The sequence below is a fragment of the Protopterus annectens genome, chromosome 12.part0, assembly GCF_019279795.1.
Source record: "Protopterus annectens isolate FY-2018-M chromosome 12.part0, PAN1.0, whole genome shotgun sequence".
Lineage (NCBI taxonomy): Eukaryota > Metazoa > Chordata > Ceratodontiformes > Protopteridae > Protopterus > Protopterus annectens.
This window is the reverse complement of record NC_056746.1, coordinates 1380062012-1380087027: the sequence shown is the minus strand read 5'-3', so window position 1 is coordinate 1380087027 and position 25016 is coordinate 1380062012.

The window sequence follows — 25016 nt, the reverse complement described above, 5'->3', positions numbered from 1 at the left end:
ATATCTGGTTTTCTCACATCTGTTTTTTGAAATGTTGGTAATGGGTGATCCCAGGTGATATAAACATCATCACCCTCTATAATGCTTTGCGGCTCATGTCTCCAATGCTTCTCAGATTCTTCAGTATTGTAATATTTGCATAATCCCCAGTACAACAATCATGCCGCATTATTATGCCTTTCAGTATACAGTCCTTCTGCCATTAGTATATCACCAAGCAACAAGATGTGTCACTTTTTCCAATTCTGTTTTACAAAACCTACATTTGTCGGTTTCTCCCATGTGTTCAGTGGACTTTGTAAACCAACATGTACATAGTCCACTATCCTGGGCCGCAATATTAACCATTCTTTTTTTAGTTTAAATTCACCTTTCCTTAACCATTCCTGCATCAGGTCCTCATCAACATGAGGTTGATGCAGGAGTTTTCTGTACTTGCAGCTATATTTATGCCTTTTCCACATTTATTGTCTTCTCTTCTGATCCTTCACTTTATATTCTATCTCTTGTTTTTTTTTTTTTTTTTGGCACATTCATTTGCTGCCTGATTTTTGCCTACTTCTAGTTTGATTTCCATTCCTGCTTGACACTGACATGCTTCTGCTAAACTAAGCAGGGAAGTCATCTTAACTTATTCTCCTCATGTTTTAAAATGTCACTATGTTTGGATCTGATAATCTGCGGTGGTGGTGCTGCGGTAGCGTTGTCGCCTCACAGTTAGATGTTGCACGTTCGATGCTCAGTTAGAGCGTCTTCTGTGTGTCAACATGCATGAATGGGCATTCCTTCGTTGAAGGTTGTGTGTTAGGCCCAGCAAGCCAGCACATAAAAATCTACTGCCAATCATTAGCGGACCAGAGTTTCGCTGTGGCAACCCCTAACCGGTAAAAACCAAAAGACAGAAAGACTATGTTTGGATCTGATGAGGTCAGCAGATATGTATGCAGTCCTAAGATTGCATTTCTGTACACGTAATCAGGTTCAAAGAGGCCCAAACCTTGTTCAGAATGGGGAAGATATAATCTTGGTATTTATTGATTTTTATAACTCATTTGATAAGGGGGCATAATTTTTCTTGTTTTCCTGTCCCATTAATTTAATACCTTTGGGGTCAGTGAATCACCCCAAAACTGTAAGTCAGAACAGGAAGATCAAGTTGTTTTATAGCTTGGTCTTTGTTCCTAGATGTCAGAGCTGTTTACAGTATTAATTTTAGTCTTCTAAAATATTCCTTACTAAGTTTTGTTCGCATTTTTTCATGGTTTATTGTCAGTCCTTCTTTGATTAAAGAACACACAAGGCCGGTGGTAATCTCCAAAAAGTTTATGTAAGCGCTTTAGTTGAACAAGTAATCCACCTTCTTCAGACACAGGACAACAGTTAAACATTCAATTTAAAATATTCTAAAAGGAAATGACATCAGCAATAATCTCAGCAGGAAATGACATCAGCAATAATGTCAGCAGGAAATGATATTAGCAATAATGACATCATAAACAATTTGTTCTTTCATCAGTCCATTGGTTTTGTTTTAATCCTTCTTTGATTCCCAAATATTTATAACTCCCTTTTTCTCAAGCTCTTTTGTATCACATTCCTGTCCCAAACTGATATTTTCTTGGTGCTGCAGCTCTCCTGCTTTAAAGGTTATTTTTGCACATTTATCAAGACCAAATAACATTCTTATATCATCTGAAAACATTTTGACCACTTGCAGCTGTGATTTCAGTTCCTCATCTGATGAACTACACAGTTTTAAATCATCCACAAAAAAGATGAGAAGTTTTTCCACTTTGTTGTCTTCTGGGAGCCAGATTGTGTCTATGACCTAATCTGTTAAGTAGACAGGTTAAAGGGATAAGGGCAAGACAAAAGAGCAGCAGTGACAGAGTCACCCTGGAATACCCCCCTTTGATTTTTTTTATCTCTGGAATAATAGTTTGTCCTTTATCTTGGTTTAACTTTAGAGGGGTTTGCCACTGTTTCATGTTGTTGTAATATAATCGATCAGTGTCAGGTGTATTTTATACATCTGTAAGCACTCCTTTATCCATGAATGTGGGATGCTGTCAAATGCTTTTCTGTAATCTGTCCATGCCATGCTTAGATTCTTCACCTTTTTATAATTCTCCATTATGACTTTAACAACAAATGATCCCTTGTTCCATATGACTTTCTTTTATTACTCTTTTGTTCTATTGCCATGATTAAGTTGTTTTCTAAATGACTATAAACTCTGTCAGCATCAGTTCCATTATATAGTTTATACAACGGCGGAAGGCAAGTTATTGGTGTATAGTTTTTAGGATAGCTTGCAGGTTCACTCTTAAGGAGTGTTGTTTTTCCTTTTGTTAACCAGGTTGATGTCTGTTTGGGATGCGTATAAAAACAGTTCGTACTCAGGGCTAAATCTTCATGTAAAGATGTTAATACATTTAGCCAGAAGTTAGGTACTGAATCTGGGCCTGAGGTTTTCCATTTAGGAGCTTTTCTTAACTTTGTTTCAACTTCTCTAGCCATTATTTCATCCAATCTGATATCTTGTACATTTGAACTTCTTAGTGTTACGTCTTCTATCCATTTAGCATGTCCAGGAACCTTTGAGCAAGTGAGTTAGAACATATATAATTTACCCAGTCTATGGACGGGCACAAAACCAGGGTGTTTGGTTGTATCTTGATTGACTCAAGTAGAATCAAGTAGGCTAAGTGGATGTCCTGATTCATGGACGGGGTGCTATAGCTGGCAATGATCTGAAAAGGGGTCTTACCTACAGTTAATTGCACCTGAAGTAATTCAAGGGAATCATGCTGTTTAACCAATCTAGACGTGTATTTATCTTTAATGAATATTGATACACCGCCTCCTTTAGTTCTCACTCCTTCAGTTTGTGGTCTGAATGTGTGTAAGAAAATGTAACCTCATATAGCTGGGGTGCTCCCTGCAGTCTTAAACCAGGTCTCATTGACTGCACAAATGTCAGCATCTTCCAAGGTGAGGACTGCGTCCAGTGAGTGCAGTTTCTGGCTTAGACTCCCAGCGTTTAGCAGCATAACACTGACAGAGAGATTTGATATGCTGTAATATAGTTGAAAAGGAGAAAGCCAAACTAATCAATTCAAAAAACAGCTCCAAAGATATTTGAAGAGAAATACAGGCAAAGCCACACAGATATGGAAACTTTCACAACAAAAAAATAAGATCACAAAGTTGTAACATGGAGCAGAAGATTAGTGAAGCAGAAGTAAAACAAACAGAAGCTGAAGTTGCATAATAGTAACAATACACAATTTCTTTCTTAAGATCCGCAGTGGTGGTGCTGCGGTAGCGTTGTCGCCTCACAGTAAGACGGTGACCAGTTCGACTCTCAGCTAGAGCGTCTTCTGCGTGGAGACATGCGTGAATGGGCGTACCTTCGTTGAAGGTTGTGCGTTAGGGCTGGCAATTCAGCACGTAAAAATCAACTGCCAATCATTAGCGGACCGGAGTTCCACTGTGGCGACCCCTAACTGGGAAAAGCCGAAAGACACAACAACAACAACACAATTTCTTTCTTCTCCTCAGTAGTCCACACTGTCATCTTTATGGCTCATTTTTGGCCTGTCAGTTTTTGTGGACTACTACTTCCTTCTATAACAGGGGACCATCCATCCCATGGGCCTGGCCTGGCCCCGTTGTAGGAATGTTCCCATGCCTTGAGGATTCTTCACTGTCATTTTTTCCAGTCCTGACACCACTGTGCGTACTAGGATCGGGCACTTTTTATCCTGTGACCTATGCCCCCAGCTATCATTTTTATTTTTAACCATTTCTGTCCATGATACATGCATATAAAATACAGTCTATACATCTGTGGCACTTTGGTGAGATTCTGTAAAAACAGGGTCCAACTTATTAAGGTACTCACCAAGAGTTGATGATAAATTCAGTTCCAGCGATACTACTCTCTTTTGCTTGCTGATTTTACCATCTTTTCAATGGACTTTGTGATAAATACAATGGTTTCATTAATTCTTTCAGCACCATGGCAGCGTTATACACAGGCACGGACACCACTTATAGCAATAGGAATGATTCAAGTCTAATAGGGGGTCTGTTCATTGATATGACAAGAGCATTTCAAACAAACAACTCATAAACCGCTTCTTTACAAACTTAGCAAATTTAGTTTTGGCCCAAATACAAGATGTTTTCAAAGTCAGCTCCATAGCAGAACATTCCAAGTACACCAAGGAACCTGCTTTTCAGATGAAGTCACTATTGACATAGGAGTTCCACAAGGATCTGTTCTCAGTCCTTTGTTATTTTCCCTGTTCATTAATGAACTGGCCAAGGCTCTTGCCATCCCCATAGTACCTTTTTTAGGCAAGGCTCAAAGGACAAACCAACCACCATAACCAGCACAGATAACCAAAAACTAAGGGTAATGCTACTCAATGCCAGAAGTCTCAACCTCAAAATGCACACACTCGAGGTTCTCCTCAGCATGGAGAAAATCGATGTTTGTGCAGTGACGGAAACCTGGTTCAAGGCTCAAGACAGCACCCCAGCACTGCCAGGATACAATTCATATCATACCTTCCGGCCTCAGTTACCAGATCACAGTACAAAGGGCGGAGGTGTATCCATATTCATCAAGGATACCCATATCTCCAGGTTAGTAGCGCAGCATGATGCCCCAGAGGTCATCCATGAGCAACTATCAGCAGGCAAAACCACATTTCAAGTCGTAGCCGGTTATAGATCGCCCACCATGTCCTAAGATGCTCACTCTGCATTCCTTGAGACATTGGAAAATATAAAGGTCCTACCCAACACCATAATCTTGGGTGATTTCAACTACCCTGGTATAGACTTGGCGAACTACCAATGTTCCAACTCCTATGCTCAGTGATTCATAGAATTTATAAATTCAAATGCCCTTGAACAACTAGTATGTTCCCCCACTAGAGAGGACAACATATTGGATTTAATCATCACAAATATGGGCACCCATTGTACCACACCCATTATCACTCCCTCCTTGGTTAGATCCGACCACAAACTGATAACCCTGGACATCCTCACCCCTCCACCTCCCCCAGTCAAAGAAACCATAGTCAAAAACCTTTCCAAAGCAAACTTCATACTACTTGCAGAAGGATAATGATATCCAGGATGCAGAATCCTACACCAAGGCACTCTATATGCATCTTCAGGATTGCATGGACCGTGCTATCCCAAATAAAACCAAGACTCCTTCCTCAAGCAAGAAGAAACCAGTCTGGTGGACCCTGGCCATAAGCAAACTTTACAATAAAAGGAGAAGACTTATACAAAAAAAGGCCAAATCTCAAGTAGAAAAATCATCCCTGATCAGCATTAGTAAGAAATTGAGGGCCCTCATCAAGTCAAATAAAGCAAATTTTGAAAAGAAAGTTGCCAAGGATGCCAAGGATAACCATAAGGCCTTCTATGGCTACGTCAAAAACCTAAATGGCAATGCTCAGGTCTGTTCTGAGCTAGTACAAAATGGAACAAAATACACTGACCCTTCTGACATTGCCAACATCTTGACTGACAGGTTCAGTGCAAATTTCCCACCCCCCACCACCTACAGGGCCTATTACCATTCCAGGGGATTGTGTAAGTCCAATTATTACTGATACGTTGGTTAACAAGGCTTTATCTAAAGCTAAAAACACTGCCTCCATGGGACCAGATGGTGTCCCAGGCTGTGTCATACGTGAGCTTCAAAAGGAATTAACCCCACATCATAATACCCTGTTCAGTCTCAGCCTCTCCACAGGATATGTGCCCATAGAATGGCGTACGGCAACAGTGGTCCTGCTACACAAGGGTGGGGCCACAACTGACCCTGGGAACTACTGACCAATAAGCCTGACCAGTCTGATCTGTAAGGCTATGGAGCGAATCATTATGGAACTCATAAATGGTGAGATTGGGAACCTCCAGTCGCTGGACCCCACACAGTTCGGCTTCGTCAAGGGCAGATCATGCCTCCTGAACCTGGTGGATTTCTTTGAGACAGTTACTCAGGCTATAGATAAGGGAAAGGAGGTACACACGGCTTACCTTGACCTTGCTAAAGCATTTGACACCATTCCCCATTCAGGTATTATTGATAAGCTCACCAGCCTGGGCATAAACCCTTACGTCACAAGATGGATCGCAAACTGGCTCTCAGACAGATCCCATAAAGTAAGAGTAGCGGGATCTAAGTCTGAATCCAGACCTGTAACAAGTGGGGTGCCTCAGGGCTCTGTCCTGGGGCCCCTCCTGTTTGGCATATACTTCTCAGAAGTACAGGCAAGCACGGAAGGGCTGTGGCTGACTAAGTTTGCGGATGACTGCAAACTGGGTGCTATAATAGAGTCTCCGGCTGACATGGAGATCCTCTAGAAGGGCCTAAATGAGACTGATGCATGGTGTCAAAGCCATGGTCTCAAGCTAAATGCAAAAAAATGCATAGTAATCCCCTTTGGAAAAAACAGAGTACCCGCAAACTACAACATAGGAGGTAATCCCCTGAAATCTGAAGAAGAAATAAGGGATCTAGGGACCCAAGTAGATAGTCAGCTTTTCTTTGATAACCATGTTGCCAAAGTGGTTAGAAAATCCTTCTATGTGACCCATCTGATCACGAAAGATCAAAGATCAAGATCTAAGGATGTAATGGTGCCCCTCTACTCTTCCCTCATCAGACCCATTATTGAGTACAATGCACCAATTGGAATGTACCTGGCTATACATCTCCAGCAGCTGGAGAGACCACAGAGGTACCTAACCAAGAGGATTACTGGCCTCAAACAGTTGCCCTATGCAGCACGATTGAAAAAGCTAAGACTGTTCTCTGTTGCATATCGCTTTCTCAGAGGCGATCTCTATCTAACGTACAGAGCCATGTCCAACCCAAAATTGTTGAATATGCTCCATCTTAGCAAAACCAAATCTACTCGAGCTACACGCTCTAGGGATATAAACCTCAACACAACAATGAAGAGAACATGCTGGAGGGATAGATTCCCTTCGCAGAGACTTCCCTTACTATGGAACAGGGTCCCGATCTACATAAGACAGAGCCCCTCACTATCACTCTTCAAGAGGAACCTTGATGAGTGGATGGGTAACAGAAAGTTCACACCGGGGATCACACCAACAGCACTACTAGATAGGGGCCAAGCATACTAGCTGCTAGTACAAGGGTCTAGGAAACTACTAAAGGGGCGGTGAATACCGCACAACGTGGCTGGGCTAATATATGCCTTCGGGCAGATAGCCCAGTACCAACCTATGAACCTATGAACCTATGATATATCCATCACATTGACCTCTCATCTTGGTCCTTTACACAGATGACATCTTACAACTTGAATCATGTAAGAACAGCTTGACCCTTCAACAGAAACTGCAGTCTGACATTACAGTTTTATGTCACTGGACAAATAAAATATGCTCCTAATTCATTCTCCGAAGTCTAACATCATTATATGTGGCACCCCACAAAAACTCACTAGATCCCCAAATCTAATTATTACTGATAAAGACAGCAGCCCACTACCACTTGCAATAGGACAGACATACTTAGGGATGACTTTAGACCCCACTCTTTCATCGGTCAAGTATACTGAAAGTGCTATTAGTAAAACACTTTACCAACTAAAATCATGCATTAGAATTTCTTACCTTCTCACCCCTACAGCTCTCAATGCCTTAGCTAAAACCTGCAGAACTAACTCATCACTGTCACCTTTTATATTGGTGTAACTGACTACCTTTAAATGAAAATGCAACATTTCTTTTAACTGTCCAATTTACAAACTGTCAATAACTGGTTACTGGTCCCCCTAAGAAATAGAAATCAAGAAGCCTAACTACACACTTAGAGACAGTGAAGAAGGAAGCATTACTCTCATCAGACCTCATTCTAAAACTGTCACAGGAGAAAGAGCTCTCTCTAGGCTAGGCCCAGCTGTTTGGAACCAGCTACCTACAGAAGTGAAGCAGCAAGAGACACTTCAGTTATTTAGAAATAAACTAAAAGAACAACTACAGACCCTGGGAATTATCACCCCATTAGCCTGACGAGTCTGATATGTAAAGCTATGGAGCGCATCATCATGGACATGATTAACAAAGATATAGGAAATCTCCAAACTCTAGACTCCATGCAATTTGGCTTTGTGAAAGGGAGATCATGCCTGCTCAACCTGGTTGACTTCTTTGAGTCAGTCACCAGGGCTGTAGATGAAGGTAAGGCAGTGCATACAGCCTACCTCGATCAGGCCAAGGCCTTTGATACCATTCTTCACTCGGGAATTATTGATAAACTCACCAAACTAGGCATCAACCCTGTATCAATAGGTGGGTTGCAAACTGGCTCACAGGTAGAACACACAGTGTGAAAGTAGTAGACTCCAAGTCAGAATGTCGACCAGTCACGAGTGGAGTCTCACAGGGATCGGTCCTGGGTCTTCTCCTGTTCGGCATCTACTTCTCAGAAGTCCAGGCCAACACAAAGGGACTCTGGCTGACCAAGTTTACAGACAACTGCAAGCTGGGAGTAATTATTAACTCCCTACGTGATGCAGACATCCTACAGAAAGGCCTCACTGAGACAAATGACTGCTGTCGAAACCATAGCCTTAAGCTTAATGCCAAAAAATGTGTCGTCATCCCCTTTAGTAAAAACTCAGTTCTCACTAATTACCACATCGATGGGAGCCCACCGAACACTGAAGGCATTATAAGAGATCTGGGGACACAGGTTGACAGCAACCTCTCCTTCAACCACCACATTGCCACTGTGGTCAGAAAGTCCTTCTATGTGGCACATCTCATTACCAAGGGTTTTGCATCCAGGAAGAAAGAGGTCATCCTCTCTCTCTACTCTTCCCTCATTAGGCCAATCATCGAGTATAATGCCCCATTTGGCATGTACCTCACTAGACACCTGCAACAGCTAAAGTGGCCACAGAAGTACATCACGAAGAGGATCATAGGCATTAAACACATGTCCTACATGGACAGACTCAGAAGACTCCAGCTATTTTTTGTCTCATATCGCCTACTTAGAGGCGATCATTGCTTGACTTACAAAGCCATGTCTGACCCAGCTCTGTTAGAAATGCTACATCTAAAGAAATTCCAATCCCTCCGCATCACACGCTCCAAAGACCTCAGCCTCATTACCACAATCAACAGAATATGCTGGAGGGACAGGTTCATAACCCAGAGACTGCCCATGCTCTGGAATAGACTTCCATACATGTCAAGCAGAGCACCTCACTGGCCCTCTTCAAGAGAAATCTTGATGAGTGGATCGGTAATAGAAAGTTCACCCCAGGGATCACTCCAGTGGCTCTACCTGATAGAGGCACTGGGAACTAATGTTGGGCACTTCTATGGGCTAGGCTTGTAAAAGCTCCAGGGCCATTAGCCTAGTACACACCTATGAACCTGTGAACTGTTTAAGGATAGAAAATGCTCTTGCTTCTGTGAAAATGTCTAATCCTTTTAGTTCATACTGTAGTCATATCTTTCATGTAAAGATATACTTTTAACAAATGACCATTGGTTGGATATCTACCTTAACTGTACATACTGTACCACTTGCATTTATAATTGTAAATGAAATATAAATGCATTGTCTCTTCTTTGTTACTGCACTATGTACAATTCTGTGTACTCTTTAGTCTATGTATAATTTTCTGTTTGCTTCTTGCACCATAGTGCCTGAGCCATAGCTGAAAAGGGGCTAGTCCATTTAACTGGTTATCAAACTGAAATAAATAAATAAAGCAGCCAGTGTAACCTCCCAATACTCTAGGATGAATAAGCCAGCAACAGCTGCTGACTGCTATCCTCCCTGTCCTGTCCTCTCCAGGGCCAAAGCTGCTATTCATACATGGATCTTTTGGTTTGTGGTCAGGGTTTCATCCTTCTGCAGCACATGGGCAGGCCTGTACTGCACATTCCTGAATTCTGCAACTGTTAGACTGATCAGACTCTTCAGAAAGATTGTTGCCATCATTTAACACCCTTTCTGTGAAATATTACTTTCCTTTGTTTGCCTTGAGTTGCTTAATTTGTGTCTTCATACTGCATCTTGTTACTTTACAAGATTCCAAACAGCTGGACCTCGCCTAGAGTTAGCTGTTTCTTCTGTGATGGTTTCTTTTCTTTTTAATTCTAACAATAAACCAAAAAAAATGGGCCAAACCTGCAGAAACAAATAACTAAAAACAGAAGCAATGCAGTAACAGATATAGCACTTGCATTACTTCTGTTTTTAATCTGTCAGTCTAAGATCTTCGTCTGTTGTCCAGCCTACTTCTGTGGGAGTCACAAATATCATGTGTTTAGTAATTGTCTCTTGGTAGATAACAAGTAGTGCATCTGAGTTGTGTTTTGTGTGCTATGACCGAGGTATAATGATCTCTCCACCACCTATAAATATGTATAGTATTCAACATGCACACGAAGAAGCTGGTACTTTTCTGCATCTATCTTTCGCCTTCAAACATAAACATTACATGAGATTATACATGAGACATGAAATTGCAGCTTGTATTCTAAAGGGCACTGGTTTATACTACAGAAACACATTGTTTTCACAGTTGCATCATTTACTACAAATGAAGTGTCACTTTAACAGGAAGTTCTGTCGACTGAACTATAGGTTTTGCTAATTTATGTCATTTACGTAGAAATATGTCATTTACACAGAAATAGTTATAAAAACTCTTCAGAACTCTACAATCAACTATATATGTTTTTCTTAGTTAAGTGAAAAAAACACATATACAACTACAGCTGGGGTTCAAGGGAATGGAGAACAAGTAACTCGAAATTTGAGATGTACAATTTTCCTGCCTTTAAGCTATGAACTAAATAAAATACAGCTGGAATAAATATTACAATTCTAAACATATGGATACTAAAAGTACAGAAAATTCATGACAGTAACAGAACATTAAATAATTGCACATTTGTGCTAATATTTAAACAATGTTAGTGAACATATGGATCCATTACTAAAACAGGAGAGATTATAATTGGTAGGCTATTCATAACAAAGTAGTTAGACCACACTTTTATGCATTTTCTTTTGGTCATCAAGGAAAGTCAAGATGAACTAACAAGTACTTTTGTAAAAGAAACATTAAAAGACATCAATCATCTATATTTAAGGTGAAAATGAACAGCAAGGATTTTAGTAGTAAACTTTTGAGTTACTGTTACAGTTTCAGGAAAGAGTTATAAGCTGATGCACTGTACATTTCATGATCTGCCTAGTATCTGGTTTAGGTGACGATGTTTATATGCATGCATTGTTATGCACAGTGATAGTAAGGCTATCCAAATTGCTTCATGTTTTTTAATGAACATTGCTTAAGTAACCTGATTTGGTGTTGTGTTTGGGAATCTGCTCCAGTCTGTGGTAACGTCCTGCATGTATAGGGGAGAGAGAGTATAACAATCGTCAGGGCATAGACAGTAAACATAGATGGACTGTGCACACTGTTTTTATATATGAAAGTTCTTACAGAGTGGTTTACAGAAGAAGGATGCACAAACAGAAGTTACAAAAATAGCTACACATATAATAAGAGCACAGATACAGATGCCTGTCAGTTCATATTAATAATAAGATAATTTAAGAATACAAATGCATTTTTAATATGTGACATAACCGTTTGAAAGCTTGATTCAAGAAATCAGTGTAGGGCTCGGAGTCACTGCTACTCATATATGTTGGCATCTTGTGTCTTCCCTTTCCTTATCCAGACGTTCTCCGTATTTTGTTGCAGTATACATCCCCAGTGAACCCCACAGACATTCAATTATGTTACTCGCCTTTCTTGTCGCACACATACATTCTCTAGTTAGCTTATCAAAAGTCTGAAATGTCAGTTTTGACAGGCAGTAGAATTCAACACTTTCAGCTGAAATTCTTACCTTCACACTTCACCTAAAACTCATTTTACCTAAACTCATTTCACCAAGACCATATCACCTAAAGTTCATTTCACCTAAAACTAATTTCACTGACAAATAGTACAATAAGGCAAATAAAAGGTATATGTCCTTTTCCCCACTATAGTGCAATCGTGGTGTTAGTATATAAAGTTAGGGGGATGTGGGAGGCGCGGCGGCATAGCCCCTCACTTATTTTGGTTTTATGTTGTCTGGTTTTGTTTTACATTATTTGGTAAAAGCCAGCACCCCCCACACCCTCCTTACTATATATACTAGCACAAGGATCGCATTACAGTGGGGAAAATTACATATACCTTTGATTTGCCTTATTGTACTATTTGTCAGTGAAATGAGTTTTAGATGAAATGAGTTTTAGGTGAAATGAACTTTAAGTGATATGGTCTTGGTGAAATGAGTTTAGGTGAAATGAGTTTTAGTTGAAGTGATATGTATCCAGTTCAACACATGGGGTTGTCAGATCTGATCGGATCTGACCTCGGCACAGATTCTGAAGCTGCTTTCAGTTCCAGGGGTCAGACTCTTTCTCTACCCATTATTCTTGGTACTCCACCATAATACCAATGACCAAGTTTACCCCATGTAACCCAAATACCCTACAGCAGTGTACATATAATAGCAGCACAGACAATAAAGAAAGGGAGAGAATGCAACAGTCAGAGCAGGACTGTTCATAGACTGGCAATTGAGTAGTAAGCACCAGATCAACCCAAAATCATATGTGTCAATTTGGGGAGGGGGGTTAAACCGGATGAAAATCAGACAACATGGATCTATTGTTATGGTTAGTGATTAACTTTTGTATCCAATGTTGTCTATTTTCATCCGATTCAACCTTTGGGGCAGATTCCCAATCTATTTATTACCTGAGTGGCATCAAGGAAGGACATTCCTGAGGATGGTGGAACCAAAGTAAAAATGTGACCTGGATTGTATATGCAACTTATAATGAGACACAATGGTATGAACTGTGGATCAAGTCACTGAGGCACAAACATCACCAATGGGAAGTGTTCTAATGAAGGCTTTTGGTGTAAGAATTGCTCTAGTGGAATGAACCTTAGGGTTAGATAGTAGAGTCAGTTATTTTTTGTTATAGACAAATGAAATGCAGTCTGACAGCCATCTATAAGGGGGTAACCTTAGTGAGAGCTTTTCCCCAATTTCTATTTTGAAAGGGCAATAAGCAACTGATCTGATTTTCTGAATTGCTTCGTCCTATGAAGATAAATCCTGAGTTGATAATGAATGTCTAACAAATGTAGCATGTATTCACCTTTGCTAGAGTATCTGGGGAAAAACACCAGTAGATGCATGGACTGATTTAAGTTTGATTCGGATGCCACTTTTTTCTACGAGAGATCCTGTCCTTGTGAAAAACTAAACAGGGGGGTTTACAAGAAAGTGCTTGTAATTCCAAAATTCATCCAGCTGGTGTAACTGCTAACAGAAAAATTGTTTTTCATGTTAGAAACCTCATCTCTGCCATGGCTGCAGGTTCAAAGAGTGATAGCATTAGAGCTTGTAGCATAATGGCAATATCCCATGGAGGAAATGGATCCTTGATGGAAGGATGTGGAAAAAAGGTTCCTCTCAAAAAGGCTTCAGAGATCTTAAGGGAAGCAATTGAGGAATCATTATGGCCTATGTGAAAGTTGGAGATAGCAGCAATTTGAACTTTGATGGCGGAATAAATGAAACCTTTGTCAAAGAGGTCAGACAAAAATTCTAAGATGGACAGAATGGGGGCTGAGAAAGGGTCCAATCCTTTCGAGATTGCCTAAATGGAAAATCTCTTCCATTTGCTATGGTATACCGTTTTTGTGGCTGGTTTCTGAGAAGCCGATATTATCTTTACTACTGTGGTGAGAAGCCTGACATATCTGTCTATGGTCAAAACTGGAGAAACCATGCATTAGTTTCATGGTTATCTGGCCCGGAGAAAGCAGTATTGATGGATGAGACAGAAGATCTGGATAATGCTCCAACATCCATGGGGGATGTTTGTCAGGGCCAGAAGGGAGCAATGAGGATAACCTGCACTGTCTGGCTAAGGGAGTAAATAGCATACAAGAGACCAAGGGGCCAACTATGGATCACAGCATCGCTCAGCGGTTGGCCCTGTGGAAGGATCAGGTCAAAGTAACTGCTGCATTTGTTGTTGAGGCAATAGGCAAAGAGGTTGCAGCAAGGTTGATCCCAGTGACAGAAGATCAATGTTGCTACTATTGGATTGAGGGACCATTCGTGAGGCATCTGTTGGATTGAGGGACCACTCATGGGGCATCAGCATAATCCTGCTCAACTTGTCCACTAATACATTGAATGAACATGGGATGTGCACTGCTATCAGAAAGCGGTGTGAAGACATCTCTCATTGCCAAACCCTCATGGCTTCTTGACAAAGTGGATAGAAATGGGTTCCATCCATACTTCCCAACTGTACCGAATTACTCAGTTTTTACTGAGTTTTGGGGTCCAAATAATGGGGTGCCACGATTCCTGAGTGACACCCCTTCAGTTCCGATTTTTTTCCAGATTTTTTAAATTTTTTTCTTTCATGCATTTTGAGCTAACATCATCACGTGCACGAAGACATCAGCTCCGTCAGCCTGTCGGAATTGAGCTCAAAGGCTCATGTACATGCATTTCCGGCTGGCTGTTTGAATAGACCTGCGAGAGCGGAAACAACTGCTGCAGAGCTGTGGTTGTTTTCAAATGGGTGAACAGAGTTTATCTGCACGGAGTTGCTTTTGCTGGTGGAGTTATAGTTTGGGAAGGAAGCGAGTGTGGAAGCGACTGCTGCAGAACTTTGGATGTTTTCGAACGGAGTTTAACTTTTGGAGTTATCTGCACGGTGTTGCTTTTGCTGAAGGTATCTGCTTGAGTTGCTTTTGCTGAAGGCATTTAGTTTGGGAAGGCAATCTGCTGTATGTGTGTGTGTGTGTGTGTGTGTGTGTGTGTGTGTGTGTGTGTGTGTGTGTGTGTGTGTGTTTGAAAATGCCCCCCCAGTGAATACACCTGGTGGCTAGAGGTACACAGGCTCAAACCCTGTACCTTGGGTACAAGGTAAAAAAGAGCCTAAAGTCCCTAGCCACCAGCACTTGTGAATTTATGTCTCATAGTTATGTTCTATTCCTCATTAAATCTGTGTTTTTCAGGATTGCAGATCACTGAATGATTGAATTCACTAAATAATGATAGGCATTTGAATATATTTTTGTTCTATTCCTCATAAGGGTGCCACCTTTTAACAAGGCCAAAAGTGGGACCTGGGAGTGTGGCCAATAGGACAGGGGGTGTGACCAATATGACACTGGCCACACACCCCACCATGACATCACCAGAGGTGTTAAAGGAGATGCAGTATTACAGTTATGGATACAACATTGTGACATTACAGCATACTGAAAACTCAAACCATTTAAATGAAGTGAAGCATTACTGCAAAAAAACATTAAAGTTTATTTACTGTTACAAATGAGTAAAGGAATAAAAAACACTCTACTCATTAAAAGAACTGGCTTGAAAAACATTGGCACTTGAAAGAACTGGTTTGAAAAACATTGGCATACGAAAAAACTGGCTTGAAAAACATTGGCACGAAAAAACTGGCTTGAAAAACATTGGCACACAAAAGAAATGGCTTGAAAAACATTGGCATGTGAAAGAACTGAGGAATGGAGCAGAAAAGAGTTAACATTACAAACCGTTTGAAAAAGGTCAAATAGTAAATGAGGTAATGTAGGGGGCATTTTAGCCATTGAAAACTAACATTAACACAGCTCATAGAAAATAAAATGCATTATTTTTACCACCAAACATGCCCCCCACCTCACCCCACCCCTCAATAAAATAAAGTTAACCATATTTTCACTGAACCAAAAAAACACTAAAATGAATGAGAATGCACAGTGGATACCATAGATCTGATTTAACATTTGACCACAGCAGCTAAAAGAAATAAATGTATAGCACTAATTTACACAGCACAATGATCTATTAATGAACATGCCAAACAGCAGCACTGGCTGTAATCGGATTATAATGAAAGCAGTACATTGTCAGTTTATTGAAGACATCACTGAAACACAAAATACAAACTTTGCTACTTATAAAAGCAATCTACCCTGTAACAATGACATTGTTTAGCACAATCTCAAATACACTGCATTAACTTTTGAGCATGCAGCCACAAAAAAAAAAAAAAAACAGGAAAAAAAGTCCATTTTACCGTTTAAAAATACTTCTTGCAAGAGAAGTAAAATAAATTACAATGTACAGCAGACTCCATGGACTCCTTTTTCCTCAAAACATAGCAATTAAGAGTAATTTACCCAGTACAGCGATGCGATAAACAGGCCCAAGTAAAAGCAGAACACCCATATTCACATTACAAGCAAAGCAGTACATTTTAACCTTATTAAAGATGCATAAAAAATTAAATGCACACATTTACAAGTATGAATGAAAACGACCTTGAAACAGCTTCGGCAAGTTGGCAACATGTACCTACTAGAATAACATTCCCCTCAAAAGGTAGACTTGTACCACATGCACATTGACTTGCAAGAACTAACAGGAAAAATTACCCAAACAGTATATCCTAACTTCCTGAAAACAGCATGGGGGTTGGGAGGGTGGCCTAATGGTTAAAGTGTTTGCCTTGCAAACATAAGGTGCAGGGTTTGAGTCTCACAAGGGACAATTGGCTAGGCTAAAAATGGCTCGCAAGGGCAGTTAGCTTAGTACTAATCTATGAACCTATGAAATTGCACACATTTCCACACAAAAAAGTGCAAACTATGCTCCTATATTTTCTGTCTACAAACAGAAAATACCCAGAAAAAGCTACAACAATAGAAATACATCACACTACATTTATATTTGACTGCCCCCCCACCAGAAATAAACAAAACTTCTATACACACTGTTCAGCCTTTAAAAAGTAATGCTTCCAAATCATACCCCCAACAAGAACAATCACAATTACATATACATACAGGTTTTATACCTTTAAAAACTACTACTCAAAAATCTCAAAATAACCACTGCACAAATTTAAATAATGTGTACTGCACCCCCAACTACCTCTAAACATTAAAAACTTAAGTAAAGCACAATATATTCCCATTTTAAACTACTACTCAAAAATCTCAAAATAACCACTGCACAGATTTAAACACTGCATACTACACCCCCATCTACCTCTAAACATTAAAAACTTAAATAAAGCACAATATTCCCATTTTAAATAACTAAAGCCACAAAATACTATGTTATGTACTTACCACTATCTCCGTTTTTGCTGGGCTAGCTTGCATCCTTCCTGCTGGAATGGCTAGCTGAATGACTGGCTCTGTTTGCTCAAGTGGCTGGGCTGGCTGGCTAGCAGGCTCCCTTTCTGGCTGGCTGGTAGGCTCTCTTGCTAGCAGGCTCCCTTGCTGGCTGGCTGGCTTCTTTGCTGGCTAGCTGGCAGGCTCCCTTGCTGGCTAGCTCCCTTGCAGGCTGGCTAGCAGGATCACCTGCTGGCTGGCTAGCATGCTCCCTTGCTGGCTGGCTTCTTTACTGACTGGCTGGCTTCCTTGCTGGCTGGCTTCCTTGCTGGCTGGCTTCTTTGCTGGCTGGCTTCTTTGCTGGTGGGATTGGAAATCTCAGCCCTTAAATGTTTCCCAATTCCTTCACAGCTGTAGAGCACTAAGACAAAACTGCTCTACAGCTGCGACCTTTATTGGGCTCTTCAAGGTGAATTCCTGCCCCCTCCAATCCCTGCAGCCAATTGCTGCTTCAATTACACCACCTGGACCTAGCAGGCAATACATCTAACTGCAGGTCCGGGTTGGTGACGTAGCCGCATTGCTGTGGAAAAAACAGAAGTATTTTTGGCTTTTCCACTGAAATGGCAATTCAGCAAAGCCAAAGCGTGAAAAGGGGACTTTTAAAATCCCGCTGTCTGCGAATGCAGGCAGCGGGATGAGAAGGCTCAACCCGTGAGTGTCCCGCTGACAATGGGACGGGTGACAACCGTAATTCCTCATTAAATCTGTGGTTTTCATATTTTTGTGGCAAATCACTGATGGATTGAATTCACAAAATAATGACAGGCATTTGAATTTCAGACTTCATATTCTTCAGAAAATAAATGGTAACACAAAACCTTTTATTCTACCAATTTTCTAAGTTTATAAGATCAGTATTTGAAATTTGTCCCTATTTTGGGGCTGTATTCCCCCATTATTGGCATTTTCCAGATTTTTGTGCTAAGACGTCGAGAGCTATGGTGAGAAGTGAGAACTGAATTCTGTATTCCCTCATTATTGGATTTCTCCAGGTTTTTTGTGCTAAGAGGTTGAGAGCTATGATGAGAAGTGAGAACTGAACTCAGTAAATGATAGCCATTTAAGTTTCAGTCTTCCTGTCTTTCAGAAAACTGCTGATTTGGCATAGTGATGTGTTGCTCTGATTGTAATCCACAGAGTCCTGGGTTCAAGACTTGGTAGTGAAATGCATGGTGGTAACAGAACATTATATTCTAGCAACTTTCCAAAATTATACAAGTAATGTTTAAAATATGTCCTTGATTTTTGGCCTTTTGTCCCCCACCCCCAAAAAAACTGAAATTGAAAATAGCACACACACACACACACACACACACACACACACACACACACACACCATCCTCCACACAAACACACACAATCTCAATACTACTTGAAAGCAGGGGGGCAAGCCCCCCTGTACCCCCATGTGGGGGGCTGTGCCACCCACAACCCCTACTTAAATATTCTCACTCCAAGGTCACACTACATACAAACATACACACAAACACCACCACACAAGCTACATTCTCCTTGCACACACACATCATAGCAACAAAACACACTGACACACACCACAGCCCCTACCCAAACCCCTTAACACACACACACACACTTACCTGAATATATGATCACAGCAGAAGCTTAGAAGTGCGAAATTCAAAACCTCCGGTATTCGAGGTTTTGAATTTTGCGCTTCTAAACTTTCGCTGTTCTGTGGATTCGGCTTCTTGGGCTCGAGATACTGAAATTCGAGATTTCAGTATTTCGAGCTTCTGAAGGGAACTCATATATATATATATATATATATATATATATATATATATATATATATATATATATATACGGGTCCACTACAGAATCTCGAAAGCTCATAATCCTGAAGTCCAAAATCCTGAGACCAAAATCCCGAAAAGTCAAAATCCCGAAAGCCCAAAATCCTGAAACTCAAAATCCTGAAAACACAAATAATGCTAATATGTCAATATAAAGACACTAATATCTACCAACTGACCCTGACCCTAACCCTAACCCTAAGGTCCATCACACTCACCTGACCCGCGCCTCCTAACTCACTTAAACCGCCCCCAACCCCAATATTTGTCACTATTGCATACATGCCTAACCTGCCTAACCCTAACTCACTTAAACCGCCCCTAACCCTAACATAAAACCAACCGCACATCTACCTGAACCCAACGCATGACCTAACACCACAGGGCTAACAATAGCAAAGCCACAATGACGTTAGTATGTCCATTTTGTGTTTTCAAGATTTTGAGTTTCAGGATTTTGGGCTTTCGGGATTTTGAATTTTCGGGATTTTGGTCTCAGGATTTTGGGCTTCGGGATTATGAGCTTTCAGGATTCTGTAGTGGACCTATATATATATATATATATATATATATATATATATATATATATATATATATTGTATGTGGAAGTGGATTTTTATGATGGAAATGTTCTGAATTGGGCAGTTTTGTCATTATTGGTTCATGGCGCATTTTGTTTCGTTGCCTACTAGAAAAATGTTCAAACAATAAATTTAAAATGCACACTAACTTAAGTCTAACAAGTGTGTTGTATTATACAAAGAATATAATTTAATAAAGTCAGGAAGGTGTTTCAAAGAACGCATGTATGTCTCTTGTTTTGTGTGCAAGGGACCTATGATTTGAAAACAGCCCAAAGGTAATCTTTATCCACCACTGGCCGATGCATTTTCTTGGGATGTGGTGTGGGTTTCAATGCTGTTTCAATGAATGTGAGTTTCAAGGGCAGAGAAGTTTTAATGCCAAGTCTGTTTTCATTGTGAGACAGTATTGTTTTGTTTAGCAGATATCTATTAGTGTTTGTGCATTGTGCTATAAAATGTAAAAATAAAATCCAAATAATCATTGTAGAAGTAAAGCAGTATGCACACATTAGTGTTTATGGTAAATGAGGTGAAATAGCTGGAAAAGGGACAATGGAATGGCTGCAGGGGGAATCTGGTCCCATATTTTGGTTGTCTGTTCTTCAGCTTGCATTTGAAAGTTGGTATCCCACAATTCCATTGGAGTGGGCGGGGTTATGTAATTAGTTATGCAAATCTTATGTTAATCAGCGTACGGATTTGTACCTATTTTTCATGGGCCTTGTCCAGATTTTTGATGTTTCTAGGTTGAGAGGTATGGTTCCACCCTGTTTGTTTATGTACCATACCACTGTCATATTGTCTGTGTGTACAGATATCACACCCTTAGGGAGAAGATCCTGAAAAGCCTATAACACGAGGAGGACCACTTGAGTTTACATGAGGTCCCCTAATCTTAATGAATGCCCCAATATCAGGATCAGGTAGCATTTTTATAATAGTCTTGTTCAAAACCAGCTGCATTTTGGAAATTAAAAAACAGGGACAGCTGGCATATTCATCATGTCCTCTTATTTTCAGCTACCCTTTGAAGAGGCTGAGAAGCTAATTATCATTTCAGTTTTGTTACAAGTTATTACGCAGTCTGTCCTTGTTTGAATTGTATTGCACAAAGTGCACAGCATTTTGTTAACAAGACTTTCAAAGTTTTGTTCTGTCATGTGAAACATCACTTCTGAATACGTGAAACAAATGACATGTGCCTATAGTATATACACGTTTTAAGTAAAATATCGAGAGATAAGCAGCCAACCCTTTGTGCTTATAAATGCTATTTGTTGCCAAAAGAAAGAATTGTCATAATTATTCATGTACAAGGTCATAGCCAGGAATTCACCATGTATGTCACAAAGCTGACATTTTTTGAAATACATTTATTTATTTATGTCTTGAAATTAGATGTGCTAGGCTTTAACTTTAAATTGTGACATATTTATCATGTTTAAATTTTAGTGCTTTGTAGATGTTGTAAAATATTTTTGTTCAGAATGCCTGGTTGGCTAAACAGGTTCTGTGACTTAAACATGTAATTTCAGGAAAATTTTTGTTCAGTCTTAAATAAGTGTCCTGTCTGGAAACTCCCAGTGTCCAGTGTAAGAAGTTATACCATGAGTGATTAACCTCTAACTGGTTTACTGTTATCACCCAGATACCATTTCTTCAAATCTGCTTTTCAACAACTACATTTTTCATTATGTGAATTACAGTATCACTATCAATATATCAAACTACTTGGCTTTTCCAAAAATGGCTACACACTAATCATCAACTTAATTTCAGCTCTCCCAGTGTGAAAAAAGAAACTGATAGATAAGGGCCACTAATTATGCCTGTTTTAGTAAAAATCAGTTACTAGCTAGTAAATACACTACCTGGAAGCCAGCAATGAAGAAAATTAGAGAACCTGAAAGAAAATCAGTTAGAAAAGGTAAATAGAAACAGTGATGGGAAGAACCCTGAAACTGTTCAGCAAAAAAAAGCAGTTCAAGTCCATCTCTGGTGCAAGACATGGCTTCCAGTAATCTAGAGAAAAAAAATAAGTCAAATGTGCTAGGAGCTGATTAAAATAAACAAAACATTAAATGAGTATATCAACTGAAATAACAAAAGTCTGGAAAAAATGGAAGAAGCTTTAAACAGCTATTCAAATGAACTGATAAAACTACAAAAATCAGAGATCAAAATAAAGAAAAGGCTGGCTGAGTATATGACTGTTCAAGAAAAGATGTTGCAAAAAATGGTAGAGTTAGAGGACAGAGCACACAGGAAAAACCTGATTTTTTGCCGTACCAGTGAAACTGGAAGGAACAGACTGCATTCATTTTGTGAAAGCACAAATAAGTAACTGGACTTGAATTCCACAGCCAGATTTGTTAATTGAAAGGGAACATTGTGTGCATGCACTAAGCATGGTCATGAGAAAGCAGCCATGACCTGTATTAGTAAACATGTAATCATACTATCAGAAAGAGTTGATCCTGACAAAACTGAAACAGAAGGGCAAAGTAATAAAAACTGAAGACAGGAGACTGTTTGTGGAAAAGCATTGTTCACCAGGTGGAAGAGAATCAAATTTATCCTAGCAATCAGGGAATATGGAGAGGCAGGTGTGATATTCAAGCTGCTGTATCAAGCTATCTTTAGAATATTTTTTCCTGGAGGATCAAAGTAATTTTTGATGCAAAACAGTTTAAGGAGGATATAAATTTTTATTCAACAAGGGGTGAGCCATCAAAGAGAAGAGACTCTGCTTTTCCATTCTTCAGATGATAAGGCTCACAGAGAAACTTTGCCAGTGAAACCATTTCTAATGTTACAAGTGAAAATGCTAGAGAGACAGAAAGAAGCACGGGAGTTGAAAAGAAGAATTGGGAGTACCTTGGACTTGAACCAGAGTCTAGGAATAGATGGAGATGAACAGGAAGAAGACCAGCAACACTAAAATTAGTAAAGAAATTTGAGAATATAACACATCAATCACATTTGTAAAATATGGATTTACAAGAAAAAGTGGCTGAGAAAGATTGGATTTTTGTTGACTTTAGTAAATGTGTTGGGGAAAGACAGGCATATGCCCAACTTCATATCACTGATGTTTGGAAGGACACTAAAAGGGGAAAGAAGAGAAAAAGGGAAAGGTAACTGTAAGTAAAACAAGCTTTGTTCTTAATAGTATTTCTGCAGATACTGTATGTTTTCTCTTACATTTGCATAGGTGAATGTCTGGATTAAGGCCCTTGACTTAATCTTATAACAAGTGTTTTTTATGTGTAAGCAAGTAAATAAGAGAATACTGAATGTAATGAAAAGTTTTCCTTTCACAAATAAATGTTCAGTTTGAGAAATCTGAAGTTTCCATGGAGACAAGGTACAATAAAAGCCAGTGCACTTTTTAAGGCTAAAAGTTAATATTTTCTGAAAACATACAAGTTATTTTTTATATCTGAGAGGGGGAATAAAACTAAGACAAGAACAGATAGCGATTAGTGGTGTAACAAGTGTCTTAGCACTAATTTTAGGTTAGGTTTTGCCTGTGTGTGCAGCTGTCAATTTGGGAGAATTGCTCATATCAGGAGGGTTAAACTTCATTATTTGAAGATGTACATAGCTTTGTGTGTTTGCTTTAAGTTAATAGGTTATGGGGTGTTCTGGGGGTGTGTGTTTTTTGTTTGAGGATTTTCATTAAAGCAAAAGTCTTGTAAAATGTAACATAGGTTCAAATGGAGATGACAAGAAATAACTATAAAAGATCAACATGTCAAACATTAGTAGGTGCATATAACACAAAAGCTGGAAGTAGACATTTAAAAAGGCTTGTCGTATATAATACATGGGAATAATAACTTCTTATCATAATGGCTACACAAAATATATTCTTTTGGAATTTGAATGGCCTCACAGATACAGACAACAAGGAAAGAGCATTGAATTATATTAAGAAGTACAGGGTGCAAATAGCAATGCTACAAGAGACACACTTGGAAAGAAATGAGCATGCAAAGTTGATAAAGAAAGGATTTCAGGTGGTATATTCAGTAGAATATCAGGGACAAAGCAAAAAGGGAGCACTTATACTAACTGCTAGTAGAGCTCCAATAGTGATAGAAGAGGGAAAAAATCATTATGGTAGATTTGTGATAGTAAAGGGCTACTGGCAAGGGAAGCGGATTACACTGACGTGTAATTATATTCCACTTAAGACTGCTACTATGGAGTTTAAGAAAATTTTGAGAGAAGTAATCATCTTTCAGCAGGGAATATTACTTATAGGCAGGGAATGGAATTTGATTTGCAACAGTGAGGATGTATCTGGGGGACTAAAATGGAACATATAACAAAAGAGGGTAGATTTTCTTAGAATTATATGAAAATATGTGGCATAGAAGATGTGAATTCAGTAGTAGGAACTTGAAGAGAATTTACATATTATCCCCAAGGCATAATAACTGAGCCAGAATGAAATTATACTTCAGAGAAAAATATGCCTTTAATTGAAAGCTTCAGCATCCATCCAATAACTATTTCAGATGATGTGTCAATAACAGCTAAGATAAAACTGCAGGGTAATGAAGTAAAAATGAGACACTGATGCTTCCCTACCTACCTGTTAAAAAGAGAGGAATTTAAGGAATGGGTAGTGGAAATTATTCAAGAGTTATGAGGGAAGATAGAAATTTCTTCAGAAGTTATAGCTAGTGAATAGGATAAAGTTAAAGTGGAGTTTTAGAATAGGGTAGAAATAAAAGAAAAAGAGATATGGTTAAGAAATAGCAGGAATTATTTGGAGGAGATGACAACGTTTAAAGTATTGTCAAATAAGGGGAATCTAACAGAAAAAGATGAGATGCAATTGCAAAGTGCTTAAGAGAAAATAAGGGAGTATCTGGATAATATACATAAGTTTAGAAAGATCTCTATTAAGCAACTGATTTTGATAACAACTGCAGAGCACAAACACTTTTAGCACAATCACTTAGGCAACAGAAAGTGGAAAGGGTCGTTGCCAATCTTAGGGAGTGTATAACCAGAAAAATAAACAAAGATCTAATAGAAGTATTAGAGATATTTCAGAAATGTTATAAAAACATGTATAAAGCAGAGAAATATGGAAATCAAGAAAAAGCACAAATGGAAATATTTATGGAATACTTATGAATGCCAAGGTTAGAGGTAGATGAGGTTCAACAATTAGTTAAGATATGAGGAGATGAGATAAAAATGGTAAAGTATAATCAATCTGCAGGAAAGTCTCCAGGAATAGATGGTATTCCTGTGGAAGT